This window comes from Uloborus diversus, chromosome 3 (assembly GCF_026930045.1).
Source record: "Uloborus diversus isolate 005 chromosome 3, Udiv.v.3.1, whole genome shotgun sequence".
Taxonomy (NCBI): domain Eukaryota; kingdom Metazoa; phylum Arthropoda; class Arachnida; order Araneae; family Uloboridae; genus Uloborus; species Uloborus diversus.
The window spans coordinates 41,346,545-41,368,575 of NC_072733.1; positions in this window are offsets into that span (position 1 = coordinate 41,346,545).

Below are 22,031 nucleotides of genomic sequence, written 5' to 3' on the forward strand. Positions count from 1 at the left end.
CAAAGCTAGTAATTTTTCAAAACTTGAAACAAATCCTTGAATTGCTATTTAAGAATGAATGCAACACCTTGATTTGTTAAAACAAAATCAATTTTCATTATCGGCAAAAAAAAAAAAAAAAAAAAAAAAAAAAGAAGAAGACTTCAAACATTTTAAAATGAAATTGAAATTCGCTTTTTTTTTTTTTGGAAGTTTCATTCACATTCTGTAGTTCTATAAGTCCTATTTGCACTTGCAAAATGAAAAGGAGGGTGGGGGACGGGTATTTTTTAATAGAACTCCAAAATTTATATAATTAAAAGCTTTAAAACAAATATCAAGTTTTTCTCATTAGACGGTTTGAGACGTTTGCTCTATGTTTCAACCGATGTAAGAGAAAGAAATAACCAATTACTGCAATAAAAAGTTAAGTGCTATGTTAATAAAGTTAATAAAATTGTTATTTATTAAAATATAACTCACTATTATAGAAACTACAACTAAATTGAATTACAAATCTGAGAAGACATACATATACAATGATTGTATAGAAGGTAACTTAAAACGTTTGAATTTGCAAGTAATTTACACAGTTACATAGAAATTTCCATTGCAGCATTTACACATCGGTGTAAAGATAAATCCATTTTTGACTCACTCACAAGTTATTTAAGAGCAGTTTTTTTTACTCTTGCATGAAGTAAATTCGCTTTAAGCACTTGAAACTTCGGGCAAACTCAAACAAATTAGAACGTGCTTCTGATCGATTACTGTAAAACCCTAATCATGAATTGAAGTTAAGGCTAAATTTTTAGACATACTGAGTACTGACCCACTGATGTCCACCTTGATAAGAACTAAATAAGTCGCCTAAGTACAGCTCATGGAAGCATGATATGCTTAAAATGAGAGCGTCATTGTCAACAGATCTTACACACATATATGCTCCTCTGTCCTCTTTCTGCAGCATCTAAAACATGTACGAAGATCCCGCAATCAGTTTCCTCGTGATTTGATGGTGCTATGATGTCTATGTCGTGATTCAGTGAAAATCACCGTCACATTATTAAGAGGTCGCATCAGACAGATTCCCGGTTTTCGAATCCCTATGTTAACCTACGGGGCAGAATGTCTTCTCATTCTTGCGATAGCTCATCGGGAAATTGAGATTTTCAAACTTTTCTTTTTTTGACTTAATCTGTGACGACTATAGAGTGCTTCTATTTTTGCGGTTTTTCATTAAAATAATTCAAAATTTTTTTATACAAACTTGAAGTTGAACTTTGAGAAAAGGTGAATTTTTGACGAACCAGGAGGAGTATTCGGATTTTTAAAAAAATAGAAGCATAGCGTATAATCTCAGCTTTCTAAAGATGTTAAAATATTTTCGATAGCTTTAATAGAACAACAGTAATCAAATAAATGGTGAGCCTATTCCATTTCACAAACTAAAAATTTCCATCCCCCTTTACGAAGGTACGAGATTCGCCTCGACGCAAGTGATTTATGGCCTTTTCGGGGAAACGGTCAGCACCCCACTTGTGGGCGTGTTTCTTCTCCACCTGCTTCTCCACAGATCGACTGTCCTAAAGAGCTGTCTGGAAAGATTTTTTTCCTTCGCTTGAGAATTGCGAGGAAAAAACCTGGCAAAAATGACGCTCTTACATAAATTTAATTTTGCTTATTTTTTAATAAATAATTGCGGGGGTTTTTTTTTTTTTTGTAAAATTATGTATATAAACACAAAATTTAAGCTTTAAAAGTATTTACATCACGATTTAAATGCAGTTGCAAATCTTCGGGGGGGGGGGAGATTGAGAGTTTACGTGCTTCTCTCGAAGGGATAAAATTAATTGAACTCACCCATTAAATAATTTTCAATTAATTTTGTCACAATGTAACTATATATTTTTTTAAATTATTACATTATATAAAAAGGAAAGAATATTTGAATATACCTAGAAGAAAATTACGTGAACTTACCCTTATCACTTTTGTTTGCTTTTCGAGTATTATTGGAATTTAAGGATAGTAAGAAAAAAGATATGTAACTCAATGGTTTTAAACCCAAGGGTTATATATCATCGCGATTTGTCTATTACTTCTTTTTTCATTGAATTAGTAATTAACATTAAAAAAAATACATATATATATGCTTACCTAGAAGAGTTATGGCGGGTTAGAAAGCAAATCATAAGTTTATGATCAGTAGCGGATTTTAGGGGTGCCCCCCCCCCAAAGGAATGAATTAATTTAACTATTTTATTAATTATTTTTAATTGAATTCTTTTTTGCATTTTTTATATAGGTTATTGACACAAAACACACACAGCATATTTCGAATAAAAGCATTCTTGTTTGCTGAAGAAGTAATACTAGAGTCAGAGGTCCAGAGTGGCAGAATACATTTAACTCACTGGTTTCGAATTCTAGGGAATGTTTATCACCATTCATCTACTAATTCTTCTTTTATGGAATCAATAATTAACATTAAAAAAAAAAAATGTGCAGGTTCGCCTAAAAAAGTCATTTTGATCCAGGCAGTTATTTGCCAAATAATAGATTTCATTTTCAGCTCATAAAAAATGCAAAATGATAGAAATCACATGATGGTAGTTTCTTGAAAAAATCATGATTATTAATGGAAACGGCATGTAGAATACAATATGTTATCTCAACTGTGTCATGACTTTAAAAACAATCAGTAACTGCTTTGAAATTCACACAGAAATAGTTTCTGAATTCTTCAATAAAACTTATGTTTTATGAAGTTATGATTTTCTTACTAAAATAATATTTTGTAATTAAAATATAAATTAATTTATAAAACTCAAATGAGAGATGGGTTTATTTAATAACATTTCCCTCAATGTTCCTAATTAAAACCGCTCATTGTATAGCATCTCGGTGATATTAAATTGGGTTTAGTATTTAATTGGCTTGAAACGTTGAAGATGTTTTCCGTCCACATTCAAAATATATTAGTGCATAATATTCCTATATTTAGAAGTAGATTCATTGACCGCAAAACCATTAAAAATAAAGTCATCAAAACTCTGTTGTTAAACATCGAAAAGGCTCGTTGAGGGGATTCAATTTTCGGGTCTCCTCCAAAAGATTTTTCTGTATCCGCCCCTGTTTATGATGGCATCTTTTTCAGTTTATACGAAACAGCATGGTAAATTAGAGTGGTCCAAAATAAGCCTTTTTATTATTTTTTATTTTATTGGTTTTACTCTCCCACAGGCACGTAGCTAGAACTTTGTTAAGGGGGGGGTCCAAGGTTGCACGAACTTCAAAAGAGGAAGCATGCTAAAGCAGAATTAGTAGGTGATAGTTACACAAGATAAGATAAATCCAATTAAAACAGATTATTAAAATATGATAATTATCTAAAATTAATTAAATAATTGAAATTAATAGAGCCATTAGTTAAAATTAGTTAACAAAAATTTTATATTAAGTGGTAAATTATTGAAAGTTTGTAAATTAACATTAAACTGAAAGTTATCAAATACAAAGTTTCCAAATATGGATGAACCTCTGTCCTCCTGAAAATGAGTGATATATTTTCTATTAATAAAAAGGGCACAATAAAAGAAAAACGGAAAACGAAAACTGTTCTAGGAATTACTTGGAAAATGCATGCGATAATTTAATCAAATATTAAAGTTTTGTAATATATTTCAACAAAACACGTACATTTGTACTTATGCCATTTTATTTGAAAACTATAGAAAGTCACCCGTCAAGGTATGACGGGTGTAAATTGCTTCAACTCTTCTACATTTGAACGAAGCAATTCCCTGTTTGGTGATATTTTGATAGTTGAAATTTTAACTCTAACACCAGTCGATTAACCTTAAACTCCAGTAGATAGCTCTCATTGTTTTCGTTTCTTCATTCCTCTGAGATGACACAGTCTTACCAATAAAACTGTTAAGTTACCGGATCGAGTGCAGCCTTGTCACAATAAAGCCGTTCCCTGCATGTTAAACATTACCAAAACATATTGTCAAAATACATATTATGCCGTGGCGCAAATTCATTGTTGAAACACGCGGGTTACTCGATCATCGGCATTATTTATTATGAGGATAAATAAATCTATATCTATGGAGTCGAATGTATAACTATATGCATGTTATATAAGGTAACCCTGTCCGATTTGAACAACATTTCAGGCAAAATCCCACAACTCTCTCAACGAAAATATTAACAAGGTTTCATTTAGAAAGCTTGAATAAGTTTTATTTATTTACATTTATAATATTCTTTTGATAATACGAAATAGAATGATATTTCCAATCTTATCCGTTTTCTAATTATCATTCCTAATCATCAATTAAAAGCTTGAACAAACTATTAACTCTTTGAGGGACGGAGGCTTCCTTTGATGCAACCATTTTATATATATATATATATATATATATATATATATATATATATATATATATATATATATATATATATATATATATATATATATATATATATATATATATATATATATATATATATATATATATATATATATATATATATATATATTCTTTCTTCAGCCAACTGACACAGTGATTTCAGTTAGCTGAAAAAAAAAGAGAAGCAAGAAATGAATGGGGTTCTCAAGTGAAGTCACTTTTCCTCAAAGGGTGAAAGCTGTTCGAAAAAACTTTAAATATTGGAAAAGGCGTATTGCCGTTTTTTATCATTATTTTTTTTCTTTCTAATGAGGCTGTGTTAGAAGCTTTGACCTTTTGCGAAACAAGTTTGAACCAACGATATGGCATCCAGTCATTCATATGCCACCATTAAGGCGTGGATGTGAATGTCAGAGAAAAATTTGATGCCCAGTTTCCACCAGATAGAGACACCTAAACACTTTTCGAAGTGAAACTGCAAAATGAATTTAATTTTGTCAAGAGTATTCACAGTCAAACGACCTAAGGGATATTTTACATGCCGATTAATGGAATGTATACCTAATGAAATAAATTAAGCATCTGTGTAATTTTATTTTAACAACATGTTGTTAATTTTAACAACAATACATATCAAATTTTACGACGCAGGTAATGATTTTTTTCTTCTTCAATACGATGTTAGCAAAACACTCTATTGCAAGAAATAGTAAATATCTTTAGCTTGAAGAAAATAAGTGTTTAAAAAAAGGCAATATATAAAAGAAAAGCTCAAAAGCATTTACCTCGTATTCCCCTTTTTTGTTTCTTTGCTTGTAACGCAGTAAATAGCGGTAATTTTCACCTAGTAATTTATAGTTAAATGCACATGCCTGTTTTTTGTTACGTTTAATGCTACCTTCACAATTTACTAAAGATGGATGCATAGATGCTAATTAAATAACTCCTTAGTACAAAGCCAGTGAATAACAACCAGAAAATGTATTCCAATGATGCAAATACAAATATGTTTTATGGAACAACATCGAATAAGATTTTTTTTTCGTCAATTAAAAACTAACTGTTGGGATCATAGAATCACAATTCAGTAAGATTTAAAAGTAATAATTTCTAATAAATTACTTATTACATGCGTTAATATGGCCGAACTTGTAATTTCATAAACTAATCACAGTAAAATACTCAAGTAATTTTCAATTTAATTTTTCTATAAAATTTTGATACCGTAAAAAGTTTGTTACATCAACTTCAAGTTTTATTTATTCATTTATTTTATTTATTTTACCTTCAAACACGAATTTATTTATGGGCATTTAATATGTTCCATGATCATGCTTAAATATTGGGGGGAAAACATCAGTAAAAAATCTACGTAATTTGTTACTCAAAAAGGAGAGAGATGTTAAAAGTAATCTAAAAGTTCAAATAAAATTTTTATCAAAATATGAAATGAATCTGAAATGAACCATGCCAAAAATATAGAGTTAAAATGGAAAAAAAAAAAAATCAATAATTATTTTTCTCATCCTCAAACACACGAAATGTGTAGAATTTCTTTTTTCGCTGCTGGCTTAGAATCTAAAATTAGTTTTTAAATGGAAAAACACATTAACACGTAAAATTGCTTGTATTATCAAGAAAACTTTAAAAGGGAGCACTGCGACTTACCTAGTTTGGGTAAACTTAATTTTCTTTTGCATACAATTTTGTTCAAGATATGTTTCCTATAAGTATGACGTAGATAAAAACTGCGTGTTAAAACAGAAAAGAATCGGAATTCAATTACTGATTCACCAGGAACGCACCTCACTTTGGCTGTCTTTCGTACAACATGCGTCTACGAAATCCACGAAAATCCAAAAAGAAAAGAGAAAGAAATAAAGAAAACCACGCCAATGAGACTGTGGGATACGACGGAAGTGGCAATAAATGCTTGTTTTTACTTTGCCAATGGCAATTTGATGGACCAAGGAGAGGGGCTGAATTTCAAGGTCACAGGACCCAGCTGGTTTGAAAGTCGAAAAGGAATATTTCCCCCGTTTCGGACGGAGAAGGTGACACAGCAAAAAGCAGACGAAAATTGGGAACCTGCAGTTGTTGCACGAGGTTCTCGTGTTCTGAATTGACTCAAGCGCTGAGAAAATTGCCGATTACTGGGAATATTTAAAGGGAGAGAATGCTTTTATAAAATCATTATCTTTCGGAAAAATTTTGTTGATGCGGGATGCAACAACTGAGAAAAAAGGAGAGGGGTCTTTCGGGAAGGGGGGGTCCGGACCCCATGGACCCACCCCTTGGCTGCGTCCTTGTCTCCCATTTGGTTTCACCTATGTAAAAAATAATGATTGTGAAGTTTGAGCACATAATTTTAACATTTAGAGAGAGGTTTCTTAACAGCCTCGAAGTTCTGCGTTTTCCCATCTTATGCTACGAATGTAGGTAGAAATAAAACGGATGCTAGGAAAGGTATGTAATTTCATTTCATGCAAATACACAAAACTTTCCAATCTTTAAAAATCCAAACTTCAGATAAAACGTAATAAACTGGAGTTATAATAAGCGAGCTTGGGCCACAGGGGACATTTTTTTGCAATTGTTTTCAGAAGTGTTTCCAGAAATAAAGTTATTAAACTCATACTTCATACTGAAATAAAAAATATTTTTGATGATTTTTTGATCTCTTATGGCAGTGGTGCCAAACATTTTTCTACTTGAGACCACACCTCATATTAAAATGATTCTAGCGGTTCAGAAAATAACTAAAATTTGAAAATGTTCAACATTTTTTTTAATTACATGTGAAAACGAGAAAAAAGGAATGAAAATTAAAAACCAATGATTGATGTAATCATTACTTGATGCATCTTTTTTTTTAATTGCATCAGTTTATCAGAAACCAATTCTGAATATTTAGCTCAATTTTTGACGTTCTCATTAAACGTGCTTTTCGATTTGTTGAGTTTAAAGAAGACCACGGGCCACACGTATCAACTTCACAGATCGTATGTGTCCCTCGAGCCGCAGGTTGGGTGCCACTGTTCTTATGGTATAACTTTTACACTGTTTCGATTCATTAGTATTCTTTTCGTGAAACATTTAGCGTAAACAAAAAATCTGAAAAGAAAACCTGAAAGTTATTCAAAACTCTTGCTTTTAAAAACATACATAAATCAACTACTACGCACAAATTCGAAAAGAGAAAAAAAGGACATTGAAAAAAAAAGGTAAGTAATGATTCAAGATTGCAATCTTTGATTAAAAAACTTCAGAAACAAATTTGATTTTCTTTTTCGAACGCGTTACTAATTCTAAAATTTACCCTATGAATTAAAACAGTATGTTTCAAGTCTGAAAAATACGTTCCCTGATAATTCGATAAGTGGCGTGTGTGTGGGGGGGGGGGGGTAAGGATTCTGTCATTCCCATACAGCTTGACAAGTATGGAAATTAATGCGGAAAAATTTTCATAATCATTCTTTTTCCGTTACTTTTATTTCAATTCACGTTTCTACAAATGAATTTATAATTTATCATACCAGTGTGTTTAATTAAATCAGGATAAATTTAATTGATTATTAAATTTACTGACTTCTGGTTAGAAAGTTAACGATGGTGTCGCAGCGGCCAATGAAGTTCTTAAACGTAATTTTCATAATCGACTTTTAAAATGCGAAGCAGAGGCTGAAATAGATCAAATGCTACAGAATATAGATTGCAAAAGATTAAAATAATCTTACTACTATTATATATGCGAAAGTTTGTCTGTATGGATGTATGGATGTTTGTTACTCTTTCACGCAAAAACTACTAAATGGATTTTGATGAAACTTCACAATAATATAGCTTATGCATCAGAATAACACATAGGGTAGTTTTCGTCCCATTATGGGGGGCAAAACCCCCTTTGGGAGGCAATAAAACACAATTTTAGTATAAATTCTCTAATATGGGGATGAAAAAATACTTGCACATATTAACATTATATGTCCATCGAAAGCTCCGATTTTTCTGCTGAAGATGGCACCTTTTCGAAATTTCTAAGTAGAATAAAAAACGAGTTATGAGCTTTTTAGTTCCATGTTCGAAGGCTTTCCTTAACTCAATACAATATTTAGTGTATCATCTCAACTCCCTGTCGATAGCGACTATTGTATTGTTGACTATGTTTGCTTTTCGTGACTGTTCAAGGCTTTTCTCAAGTCAAATCTTGAAGTAAGATTTTTGCACAAGATTGGCAAATAATACATGGATTTGGCTGATTTTTTTTCCCATTTTAATGCAACTTTGAGGCAATTAATGGTTTTTTTTTTATTTATTTGTATTGACTGGGTATATTTAATCGATCAGCTGGAATCTAGCCAAACTTTTTTTGTGGAATCATTTCAATAGCTAAGGCATTTGGCATTTTTTTCAACTGTCGCTGTTTTTGAAGCTAAAGACTATGCAGTACTGTTTTCTCGGTTTTCACCATGTAACCGAATATCGCCATTTCTTTAATATTTCTTTAAATTTGTTAACACGTAAAATAATTCGCCAACTAATTCGCAAATTCATAAACAGCGCAAAAACTTCCATTACATTATCTTTGCACACAATTTCATACAATTGCCAAATTTTTACTGTTTATTGGAAACATTTCGGGTAGCATCATTGTTGATCCCATTTTGGGACGATTTCTACAGTAAGAAGTTATACATTATACAATAATTTAGATTGCCGGTGTAGCGCTGGATATTATGCATTTGATGGAGATCGGAATTATAAGGGAACTGTTTCACTTTATTTAAGAATAGTTGACCTCACTCGAATAGGTTTTGTTTTGGGAATTACCCATGACTTCTTTGCAACTCCTGAACGTTTTCGTGATTTATTTTTTGTGATTTTTGGGTGTCTTCTCAGTTTTGCCGACATTTCATTTACTCCCCTTCCCCCTAATTTTCAGTTTTAATCATACCTTTTGATACATTTAAGGGGACAGATAATTTGAAATGTCGACGAAACTAGAGACAAACAATTTTTTGGTAACTATTTGACCTCTGCCTGTAATGACCATTAACTTAAATCAATTGAAAAAAACTACATCAACGTGAGCGAAGCCGCGGGTAAGAGCTAGTACTGGAATATAACTGTTTTCAAAAGTAACAGTTTTGCTTTTATTCGAAAATATCATTTCAAGTCTAAGTCGTTTCTTTAAAATTGGGAGGGTGGTGGGGGCCTTGTTTTGGCACATTCCTCAAATTTTGAATAATTGTTTCATTTTGGTGAGTTCAGCCAGACTGCAGGAATTTCGCGCCCATTTGCCTGGTGCTGGCGGTAATGATGCGGTAATATTTGATGAACAAGAGCGCCAAATTCGAATCGCAACGTGATCCATAATTTGTTTTATCAATCCTGCAAATGCTTTTGATTTGCAGATTGATAATGCTGCGTTTCGAAGGAAAACGAAATGTTAATGATCCTACTGCATATCCTTCTTGTGCATAAAAAGTTGCATGTGAAAGCATTTTAATAAATCAAATTTAGAAAACAAATAACGAATATAAAATTAACAAAATTTCGAGTTTCAGTGCATAAGGAAAGGAAATTTAGGCACAAAACACCGATTGTGTAGAAGATTTCGGTCGAAACTAAAATGCGCTAAAAGAGTCAACGCAAAAATTGTATGTGGTCATCCAATACTATACACGGACCCTCTTCCCCTGCCAATAAATTTTGAGCGGTGACAGCATAGAGGGGAAGACGTCCCCCAAAACCTGTCAGCCGCTCCACGTAGAGGGGAAGGAAAACGCTACAGCTTTCTCTCTCTCTCTTCCGAAAGCTAGAAATTTTCTGTCTGACGAGTCCTCTTAAGAGCAAAACAAGATGATATAGCTAGTGCAATCATGGAAAACAATTCTGTCTTCTTTTCTGCATTCCGGAGGAAACTAATCCTGTTCTGAGGAAGAAAACCATTTTCATTAAAATGATATATCTCTACTAATTTTTTTATATGTCTTGCATCTGTAATCTGTATCCTCAAAAGGATTCAGATACTCCACCAAAAATTTTTGGGACTAGGTTGTTTTATGTGAACGATGAAAGAAGCATCATAGACAATGGCGTTACAATATATCTCCATTGTACTTATTTTAAAATTAGCATTCATCATTTTCATTTTCATCATCCCTTCTGAACTCGTTAATATCTTCTCTCGAGTAGTTATTCATCAATAGGAATATTATTACTTAACCAATTGAACAGAGTTGTTACTGGATAGACTTATTTCCCGTTCAAAGAGCTCCATTTTTTGAAATCGATGGAGGGTGAGATTCAGTTTCATAGAGGAGAAATTCATCTAGGTTTAAATTCACAGTATTGCAAATACTGAAAAACTTTGAAAACGAATCTCCATCGGATTTTAAACTTTTCAGTAAGAGAGAAGACTTACTGATTTTTCGGGAAGAATGAAAGACCAAGTTTTTTTTTTCTTGCCCGTGAATATAAAGTGACTTCTGAGTAACAATTCTTTTCTCTCAGTGGCGTACCGAAGGGGGGGGGGGCGGTCCGCCCCAGGCCTCGCTTTGGGCACGGGACATCTCCGCCGCAAAGTTTATCTCTACCATTCCCCCATAAGACATCTCCGCCGCGTATTTTCCCGCCGTTTTCGTAGGACAGAACAACTCCGCCGATTGAGCAGGTAGGGTGCAATATTTGGCGAAAAAAGATTGGCGAAGTTTAAATTGATTTATGCTCCATTCTGTGTTTTTCTAACTTCGTTTTTTTAGGTTCTAAAAGAATTTGAATTCCACGTTTAAGGCAAGAATTTGCGTTTCATGCAAAAAAAAACCCTCCAGAGTTTTTTTTATTTATTATTAGAATAAGGAATCTTTTATGCATTTGTAGTTTGTGAGGAGAAATCAACGTATGTCACTTTCCCAGCAATGATTCTTTTGTTCAATTAAAATATTGATAAAAATGTTGTGTAAAAGCCTCCCCCCATTATTCATTTCTAAAACCATTTGAGGGCTTTTATGTTTTTCATAATAAAATTTTCAATTACCAATGTTGTAGGCTCCAGTAAGAAAAAAAAAATTTGGTTTAATTGGTACTTTTTAATTATACCATAAGTCCTTTTTTTTCCTCCCGCATTTTTTATTGTAAATATTGTGGATTCTGAATCGTAAAACTTTTTATAAAGTTTTGTTTTATATTCGCTGTATGCATTGAAACACGAACAACTTCTGATGTGCCTATACATTACAATACAGTAGACCCTCGTTTTACGCGGGGGTTACGTTCCACGGAAATACCGCGTAAATTAAGACTTAATAGTAGTGTTAAAATAGGGATTAGGTTCCATAGATGCAAAAAAAAATTCATCTTTTTTCGTTTGACAGAAATACACATAAAGGTTAAGTTCAATTTAAAAAAAAAAAACATCCTTTTTTGTTTTATAACTGAGAGGTTTCTTGGTCTAATTCCAGAAATAAGTCAAATCGACGTTCAACCAATAATATTGGGTAAGGTGTCTAATCATAACAATTACATTTTATATCTTAAACTGCCTTTGAAACTTGAAATAATAATAGCAATTATTGACTTTTAAACGTGATTGATATTGTTTGAAAGCAAAATAAGTATGAGTTCCCTTTCTTGCAATGTAACTTTACTGTCTGAAAATGAAAGCTATTGAGTTTTGACAGTGATTGGAAGTAGCGCGCTACAAAGTAGCTGCGCGACTGCAGTAGCTACATTTTTTAGTAGTTTGTAGTCTAGCTCACTACTTTTTGAAAAAAAGTAGTGCAGTGAGTGGTTCGTTGGGAAAAAAATAGTAGTTTCTAGCAATTTCTGGAAACTACTTTTAAATAAGCTGTAAAAAAAAATCACTGAATCGAAATTGGCGGCTCCCATTTCTAAAAAAGAGGGGGGAGGGTAGCCTCCCCCACCCTTTTGGCGACGGGCCTGGCACTTCATTATGAACACTAATTTGCACACACGATTATATTATATATGTGGGAAAATTTGGTTATTATTAATTTAAAAAGTCATTTAAAAAACTGATAATAAATAAAATAGAATAAGTCATATAAGCTAGTTAAAATTTTAAATCAAGATTCGCAGCTTCAATGTAACTAGATTAGAATCAGGTGTATAAATAAGTTTTATATATTATTAAATATGTATACTTGAATGTTTACTTTCAATAACTTCTCAATATAAAAGTTGCTTTATTAGATACTAGCGGTACCCGCACGGTTTTGCCTGTAGTAGAAAATTAAATGGTCATTTGGTTCGCCTGTATATTTATAAATAATGGATGATGAATTTCTCGCCGATTTCCTATGTTAATTTGCTTGCCCATGTTACGGTTTCACTTTATGATAATATCCTCGGTAAAATGTTCTTAAAAATGGAATAGAAAAAGGACAAAATCGAACTTTCGAAAAATCTCTTCGACGTGCTCACCCCAATGCCACAAACTAATTCTGTACCAAATTTCATGAATATCGGTCGAACGGTATAGGCGCAATGCACATAATATAGATATCCAGAGACACAGACTTTCACCTTTATTATTATTATAGTAAAGAAGATTATTCGTGTTTGATATTCTCTTACAAAATACAATTTTACTGAAAATAGTTATCAGGTATAGTGATCACGTGTAATCAATCGCGAATACTCCTTTGACTTTCTCCTACATTTGACCTTCTTGTCCCTAAGCTATTTCCTGGAATCGGTAGGGAAGGGGCGTTTATTCAAGGAATAAAGGGGTTGGGAGCAGTGAATAGTACATGTAGAATGCATAATGACAAGGCCGAGATACTTGCGTTAAATGCAGAAACCCCGCGACTTCGATATGTTTTTTTAAATACTGAACCGTCAGAAAAAATTCCAAATCTTACTAACGCACGATTGTCCATCGTTGGCCCATTCTTGTATTCTTCATTCTCATTCATCCTTGTTTCAAAAATGAAGAGCCGCTTCTTAAATCCAGCATAGATCGCAATTTTTTTGTTTTTTTGCTGAGCATGACTAGATTTGTTTGTTATTGTCATTATTATTATTATCGTTATTATTATTACTGTTATTACTGTATCAATTTAATATCTCATACACCTACAAAAACATCTGAATTCTTTTAATTTGAAAGTACCATACTCATACTGAAAATATTTTATGAGTTTCTAAACAAAATATGCATTTAAAAAAATGACTCCTAATGAGCAAATATGGGTTCATGCACCTAATTCTTTTGAGTTAGTAAAAAGACATCCATTATTTACTAGACGTACAAAGAAATAATATGGAGTTCACAATTTTTTTTTTTTTTTTTTTTGTTTAATACATACGTCATTTGCTGTATTTGCTCGATGAAAAGCAGAAATATATCTCTCTATTTAAATAAACTATTTTTACAAAGAAAAAAAATAATGTGGAAATGAAATCAATTTTGATTGATCTTATAGATTTCTGGAAAATAATAATAATAAAAAAAATAAATAAAAATAAAAATAAATAAATAAATATAATTTAATTATTAAAATAAATAAATTTATTTATTTGTTTATCTTTTGTCAGTGATTTTGCACCAGTATTTATCGGAATTAGTTTGACGTTGACGGACTAGTCCTCGTTCACCAGCATTCAATCGAGACATTCATATGATTTAAATATATTCTTCAGTTGAAATTGAAATATATTTATCTTGGGGACAAAATCAGCTAAATATTCCAATTATTCTATTTAAACTAACTAGCTACAGCAAGTTAAATGTATACAATAAATAAATGTGCTCAAAATATTTTTGAAAACGTTTTATACTGAACTTTGACTTTAAATGAACTGTCAAGCTGACCAACAATTACTTCTGTCAAGGTTTCTAATGCGCTATATTAGGTCTATAACTGCGATCTTTCGCAAAGTAGCCCGTGAATTAATTTCGTGTATTTAGATTCGCTGTTTGTCGCCAAAAGATGATGCGTTGCCAAGAATGAAAATTTTAAGGCTGTTTTTCCAAGTGATTGGCGCCACGGGAAAATCAATCTACTCAAGTAATCAAAATCAACAGCAAATAGCCTCCCAATCCTTGTTGCATACGACGTGATTTTCAGTCTAGAATCGATTGAGATAATATTGTAGAAAATTTTTTAATTATAATTTAAATTAATTTTAAATGAAAATCTCGCTTGGCGACGATTTCAGAATAGCAACCATACACGCACTAAAAACTGAGCAACTTTGCGTCCTACTGCAAATCCCGTAATAATATTGGGGGGAAAAACAGTTATCGTTGATTCATAAGATTTTGAGGGTCTTAATGATAATTTTTAAATTTCATTTTCATCAATTTTTATATTTTAAAGTGTGGATGTTTTATAAAACTTGTTTAATCTACCGACATTTAGTTTCAATTTCCTCATGCAGGTGTCGCTGAAGTAAGAAATCTGAAAAGTGACCGCTCTCTTGCACGTTTCCTAATTTAGTACCATAAATCACTTAAGCTTTTCCCCCCTTTTTTCCCACTTTCCCAACGCGAGCCACTTGCGAGCTCCGCCTTTCTTCAAACTCTGATAACGATGTTTCCCGAGGGTCGTGTCCATGGACGTTTTGGATTTGGACGTTATGTCCGGCATTCCCAGGGAATCGACCCCCCATCGAGAAGTGGTTGAATGCGTTCCTTTTGCTAATTCCAGCTTTTCACTGAGGCATTTCGCAATTTTTAATTTTGTCGGTCTGTATTTTGTTATTGTGAATGCCATTCATTAATAAAATGGAAAAATAAAATAAAAGCGATTTTTTGGCTATTTTAAAACGAAAAGCATTTATGTGTGTTTTTTTATTTATGAGATAAATGATAAATCATAGTGCGTTTGACTATATGTGAGCAAACATTTTAAATGTATCTAAACTTGTCACGTTTGCTGCTTCGGTTTAGTCACTTAATAAAGGGATTTCTTCTCAGGAAAAAGCAGGCGCCATCAAATTATATGTGTTGTTTGATCAACACTCAGAATAATTTCTGAAATTTCAACTTTTTATCACAGTTTTCCTAAACATTCCTGACTTAATATCTCAATGAGAAAAAGAATATGAGCAATAAAAGAGAAAAACGAAAGAGGAAAAAATGTGCAGACCAACTCCAAGAAGCTTTCCTGTTTTGAAAGTTTTAGGGTTGTGACTATTTTTCAAGAAAATGAGGAATCTCATTTCAATAATGGTTTGGAAAAGAATTTGACACTGTTAAATTTATTCTTGTCTTCCTTTTCATTTTCTTTTTGATTTCCCCTCATACAAATTGATCATTAACTTAATTTCATCTAAATATTTAACATTTATGACTCCTTTTTGCTCAGTATTTCCGTAATAAATACCTACACAGCACATAACAGTAAATTTTAGTGTGGGGGGGGGGGGCTTCTCCTATGTAGTCAAAACTTACAAGAGACTAAATAGTCATCTGCAATGGCATTTTTATCTGAAGTTATTACCTTCAAATTAAATCAATCAAATATAGATTACTTTGTTCCAGGAAGGTTTCACACAACTGGAATTGATAATTCCTCAAATGGATGGTACACGAGGAACTCTGCAGTTTATGCAGTCAATATGCATCACAGCTCGTAAGATGAATATATACATATCATACAAAGCGGAAAATGTTTCATTCAACTGGAATTGATTATTAAATAATTCTCGAAATTCATTCTCTTAGAAACGGTTCATTGGATATAAAGTAAATATAAAATCAGAAACATAATTCACTTATTATTGACATTTTTTTACATGCAATTTGATGACTAATGATAAATGAAAAATGTGGCGGTAACTATAAATAAACATTCATACACGAAATAAACGGCTACATTTTGTTGATGAGCGCCTCAGAGGGATTGTACACGAGGAAATCTGCAGTTTATGCAGTCAATATGCATCACAGCTCGCAAGATGAATATATACATATCATACAAAGCGAAAATGTTTTATTCAACTGTAATTGATAATTAAATAATTCTCGAAATTCATTCTCTTAGAAACGGTTCATTGGATATAAAGTAAATATAAAATCAGAAAAATAATTCACTTATTATTGACAATTTTTTACATGCAATTTGATGACTAATGATACAATGAAAAATGTGGCGGTGACTATAAATAAACATTCATACTCGAAATAAACGGCTACATTTAGTTGATGAGCGCCTCAGAAGGCGTATATAAGGGAGGGGCTGAAGGGGCCCGGGCACCCTCCAAAATCTTTAAAAAAAATTTAAATAAAGGTAGTTATTTTTGGTTTTAGTTGCTCACAAACAATTTCCAAACTTTTAGCTACAAAAAAAAAAAAAAAAAAAAAAAAGGAATAAATAAATAAATATGATAGTGATAACTATTATAATACGTTAAATCAGAGATTTCCGAACTGGGTGCCGCAGGAAGAGGTGTCCATAGTAACAATAATATTTATATAAAACTAGATTAGGATGCCTTGAGAAAATTCAAATTCTTCAAAGGCTGCCGCGAATCGTTAAAGTTTGGGAATTCTGCTTTAGATGGCAACAGGCAATGGTGTTCAGAAGGGGTCAGGGGATCCGTACTCCGTACTCAAGAAAAGAATGCGTCTTAGGAAAACGAAGTTATTTTTACAAAAAGAAAAGCAAATAATGTTAGGGAAAAATCTCAATTCTTTCAAAATAAATCTTTAAATTAAAATGCTTTTAACAGATGCAGTTTATAGCTTAGGAAAGTAAGTTCACTTTCTTCGTCCGCCCCCCCCCCCCCCCGCCCCACATTTTTTTTCTTCCTTGTCTTTCTAAAAAGAAGGGTTTTTCAAAATATTTCTCTTCTTAACTCTCGTCCCCAGCTAGAAATTTAAAATAAGTTCGGTTGGACTAATAAATGAAATGAATGTTCTAAAAATGCATTTATTTAGGCGTTTTTCATTCATTTCTGGAGGAATATCCCCGAACCAATCCCTATTCACTAAGGTTACTAGTTACTACCGAAAATAGTCTGAAATTGTGCCACTCCTTACCTCAAGACGTCTCCAAAGATGACCTGAAATTGCGTTTTACCTTTCAGGGGAGGATTCTCGAACTATTCCTTTCCAAAGATTACCTAATGTTGGGGAAAATCTGAATTACTTTTGAAAAGAACCTTAAAATAAAATTTTCAAAAGTGACTGACTGTTGATCAGGTAATTAGGTCCAACGCCTCCTATTTCTTTACCCCTTCCTCCCCATTTTTTTTTTCTTTTTCCTAAGTCTTCAAAGTGCTGCACTTCGTCAGCCCTCTCCACCCACTAAAACCACTAAAGAGCTTCTCAAACCTCGTTTTCCGGGCTTCAATATCGAAAAATTTCCAGCGGACAATTACCAAACGCCTTGTCTGCTAAAAGCATCGAAAATCGTTTAAGATTACTTTTATGGAGCTTCAATATTGAAAAATGGCCGAACCCCAAACATTACCAAATATGGTCCACAGTCGCGCTTTTAAGATTTCAATTACGAAAAAAATTCGGACAAGGGTCCGACTGCTCCCGAAATTTGAAAATGAAAAATTTACAATTGCGAAAAATTTAAAGTAGAGATCATTTAAATCCCTCCACCTAGTATAATTGAATATCTTTTTGTTTTTCAGGACTTTAATTTCAAAAGAGTTTTTGGGGAGAGCTCCAGAACTGCCCTGCCCGTAAAATTATCGGAGTCAGTTTGAAACTGCGTTTTTAGAAATTAAATTTGGAAAAATGGGCTTAGAGGTGATGGATTTTACTCTATATTTAAAAAAAATAAATCCGGGCAACTTCATAAAGTCCTATTCTTCTCATTACACTAACTTTAGCAAATATAGCCTATAATGGCATTTTTAAAATTTCAATTTCTAAAAATTTCCGCAGAAGGGCTCCGAATTCTTCCTCCCCGTAGCATCGCCGGAGACCGTCTAAAACTGCGTTCTTAGGACTGCAATTACAAAAAAATTCTGCGGGAGGACCACCGATCTATTCACCCACCAGAAGCGAGATTTTTTAAGAATGCCCCCCAAAAAATATTTTTTGGTTGCTGCACTGTATGACAGTATAAAGACGACTAACAGTATAAAGTCCTTTCCCCGCATCGAAAAAATGAAAAGATCAGGGCACTGTTACTCCCCCCTCAAAACAATAAAATTACAAAAAAAAAGTGGGAGGGGGAGCTATTCTTGGTTGTTTGGGTCCCCTCCAAAATAAAAACATATATACGCCTCTGCAATATGTATATTCATTTGCAATTATCAATTAATACAGCATGGTTATCTATTTATTTATTTTTTTCCATGGCCCTATAGTTTCATAAAACATGTTTTCTATCATTCTTTGAAGTTTCAAAACATTTCCTTGTAATGTCACGCAGATGAATTACTGAAACATGATCTAGACTTGAGTTAGACCTATAAGGGAAAATATTGTAACGGATTCGGTGCGACTTCCACTTTCCTGAAATGAAGACACAGTTCTTGATAAAACAGGAAATTTATTTACACTATGTACAGGAAAGATCGCCAACAACTGCTAAATTATTCATCAGCAATTAAGCAATTATCACACAACACCGTAAACTCAACGTTTACACACGTATTTACTTCCAAATACGAAAACAACACAGCGAAATGCTTCGCAATAAACAGAGCAAAAATGCTCTCCAGTTCGAAATATCAATCGAAACTCCCCTGTTTATCACGTGGGACGCCTTTATAAACATCGAAAGAAATCTCTCAAATATTCCACACGCTTCTCGAAATGCGTTGACCGTTATCAAATTTTATCAATGAAAAGAAAAGGAAATAGGTGTCGTATACTTTAGCGGAATGAAAAGGGGTTGTATATTCATTACGGGAAACTATTTACAGGTTACGTTACTACAATTATTACTTTTTACAGGATTTGTAACATTGCCCCCTTCCTAAGGACTGCACGTCCCGGGCAGTACAATCCCCAGAAAGGGTGCCAAACTTCTATCACATGTTCACAAATACACACATTAAATAATAACCAGTAATGCATAGGAAACACAATAATAACAAGAAATATTACTAAACATTAAAAGCAAAATTATCTACAACTTTTATGTTATCAACCATGGTTGTTTACGTAATAGTCATGAACTATGGCCATAGTATGGGGCTAACCGATCATAATGTACAACCCTAGGTTTTGCATTAGGTGATTTTTGGATCCTCACTACGACGTCATTCAGTCGGTTAAGGACTTTGTAGGGTCCATCCCAATGCGACTGCAATTTGGGTGAAAGACCTTTCTGTCGGATGGGATTCCATAACCAAACCTTGTCGCCTTCGTTGAATTCATGTCCAGTAGACCTTGTGTCGTATCGGGTCTTCATCTTCTCCGCCGCGATGTTGATTCGCTCTCGTGAGAAGTTATGAACGTCTTCCAACCGGGCCTGGAGATCCTGGATGTACTCCTCAGGCGATGCAGGCGCATCCGGAGGACGACCGAAGACGAGATCACAAGGTAGCCGAAGCTCTCGTCCGAAGAGCATCTGAGATGGGGCATATCCGGTAGTCTCGTGGACAGCACTGCGGTAGGCCAGCAGGAACAAAGGTAGCTTCTTGTCCCAATCCTGTTGATTTCTGGATACCATAAGCGAGAGATTGTTCAGGATTGAGCGGTTAAATCTCTCCACCATGCCGTCCGATTGTGGGTGTAGTGGTGTTGTCCTAGTTTTCTCAATTCCGAAAATTTGACATAGGCCCTTAAACACAGCAGAGATGAAATTCCTCCCTTGATCGGAATGAATCTGCAAAGGTGTTCCATATCTCGAGATCCAATTTTGAACTAGAGTCTCTGCTACGGTGGTAGCTTCTTGATCTGGAATGGGATATGCTTCCGGCCATTTGGTGAAGTAGTCGATGGAAACAAGAATGTATTTGTTCCCATCAGCAGTTCTTGGTAGAGGACCCAGGATGTCGATCCCAATTCGTTCGAAAGGAGCTCCAACGTTGTACAGATGTAGCTTCCCTCTGCTTCTCTTCTTCGGTCCTTTACGAGCAGCACAGGCGTCACAAGAATGGCACCACTTCTCCACGTCATCCTTCGCCTTGCTCCAGAAGAAGCGCTCCCGAACTTTATTGAGGGTTTTCAAGACACCAAAATGTCCTCCAGTCGCACTACTATGTATTTCTTTCAGAACATCTGAAATCCTTGATCGGGGAAGTAGTAACTGCCACCTAGACGTTTTGCCGTCATCAGATTCCCATTTTCGGTGTAGCACGCCGTTCCGTAAATGGAGCGAGTTCCATAAAGCCCAGTATCTTTTTGTTGCAGGACTGAAGATGGAAACGTCCTGCCAGCTAGGTCGCCGACTGTCACTCTCCATGAACTCCAAAATTGGTTTTATGTCGGGGTCTTCAAGTTGATCTTTTCGAACTTGGTCGTCACTCCATGGATCAGGTTCTGATGATATTGGAGTCACTGTCACCTGATAGGCGGTAGGGTTAGTCGTTCCATACTGTTTCTCGATTCGGGAACAATAGTGGCAGTTCTCAGGACAAGGTCTCCTTGATAAAGCGTCAGCATTACCGTGAGACAACCCTTTTCGGTGCTTGATCTCCATGTCATATTCCTGGAGCCGCTGTATCCACCTGGCTATCTGGCCTTCTGGATTCTTGAAGTTCAAAAGCCAAGTTAAGGAGGCATGATCTGTCCGAAGCAGAAATTTTCGGCCGTAGAGGTAATGATGGAAGTGTTCTACAGCTTTCACTATGGCCAGTAACTCCTTTCTGGTGACGCAGTAATTTCGCTCCGACTTTGATAAGCATTTGCTCCAGTAAGCGATGACATGTTCATTGCCGTCAATTTCTTGGGATAAAACAGCTCCAATGCCCTCGTTGCTCGCATCAGTGTCCAGGATGAAGGGTTTTTCAGGCTGAGGATAGGCGAGGATAGGCGTCGATGTTAAAGCCTCCTTCAGTCGTAGAAATGCATCTTCGCATTCTTTGGACCATTCAAACTTTTGCTTGCTCTCCGTCAGCTTATGCAAAGGTCGTGCAATGTTGGAAAAACCCTTCACAAACTTCCTATAGTACGTGCAGAGCCCCAGGAAACTTCGCAGCTGATGGATGTTTTCGGGACGACTCCAACTCTTGACCGCAGATACCTTCTCTGGATCGGTTTGTACACCCTCAGAAGAGATGATGTGACCAAGATAGTTCACTTCCCGGCGGAACAAATTACATTTGGACGGACTTAACTTCAGATTGGCTTCCTTAAGCTTTTGCAGCACCTTCCTCAGATTTGCCAGATGTTCTTCGAAGCTGCGTCCCACGATGATGATATCGTCTAAGTAGACCAGACAGGATTCGTAAGAGAGTCCTCTTAACACCGTCTCCATAAGACGCTCGAACGTAGCTGGTGCATTGCAGAGGCTGAAGGGCATCACTTTAAACTGCCATAAGCCTTGTCCAGTTGTAAACGCTGTCTTCTCTCGGTCCTCAGGGTGTATCTCAACCTGCCAGTAGCCGCTCTTCAAGTCCAGGGTCGAAAACCACTTGTGTCCGGAAAGAGTGTCCAAGGTGTCGTCTATCCGTGGAAGAGGGTAACTGTCTTTCTTGGTGATTTCATTCAGCCGTCGGTAATCGACACAAAATCTGGTGGAGCCA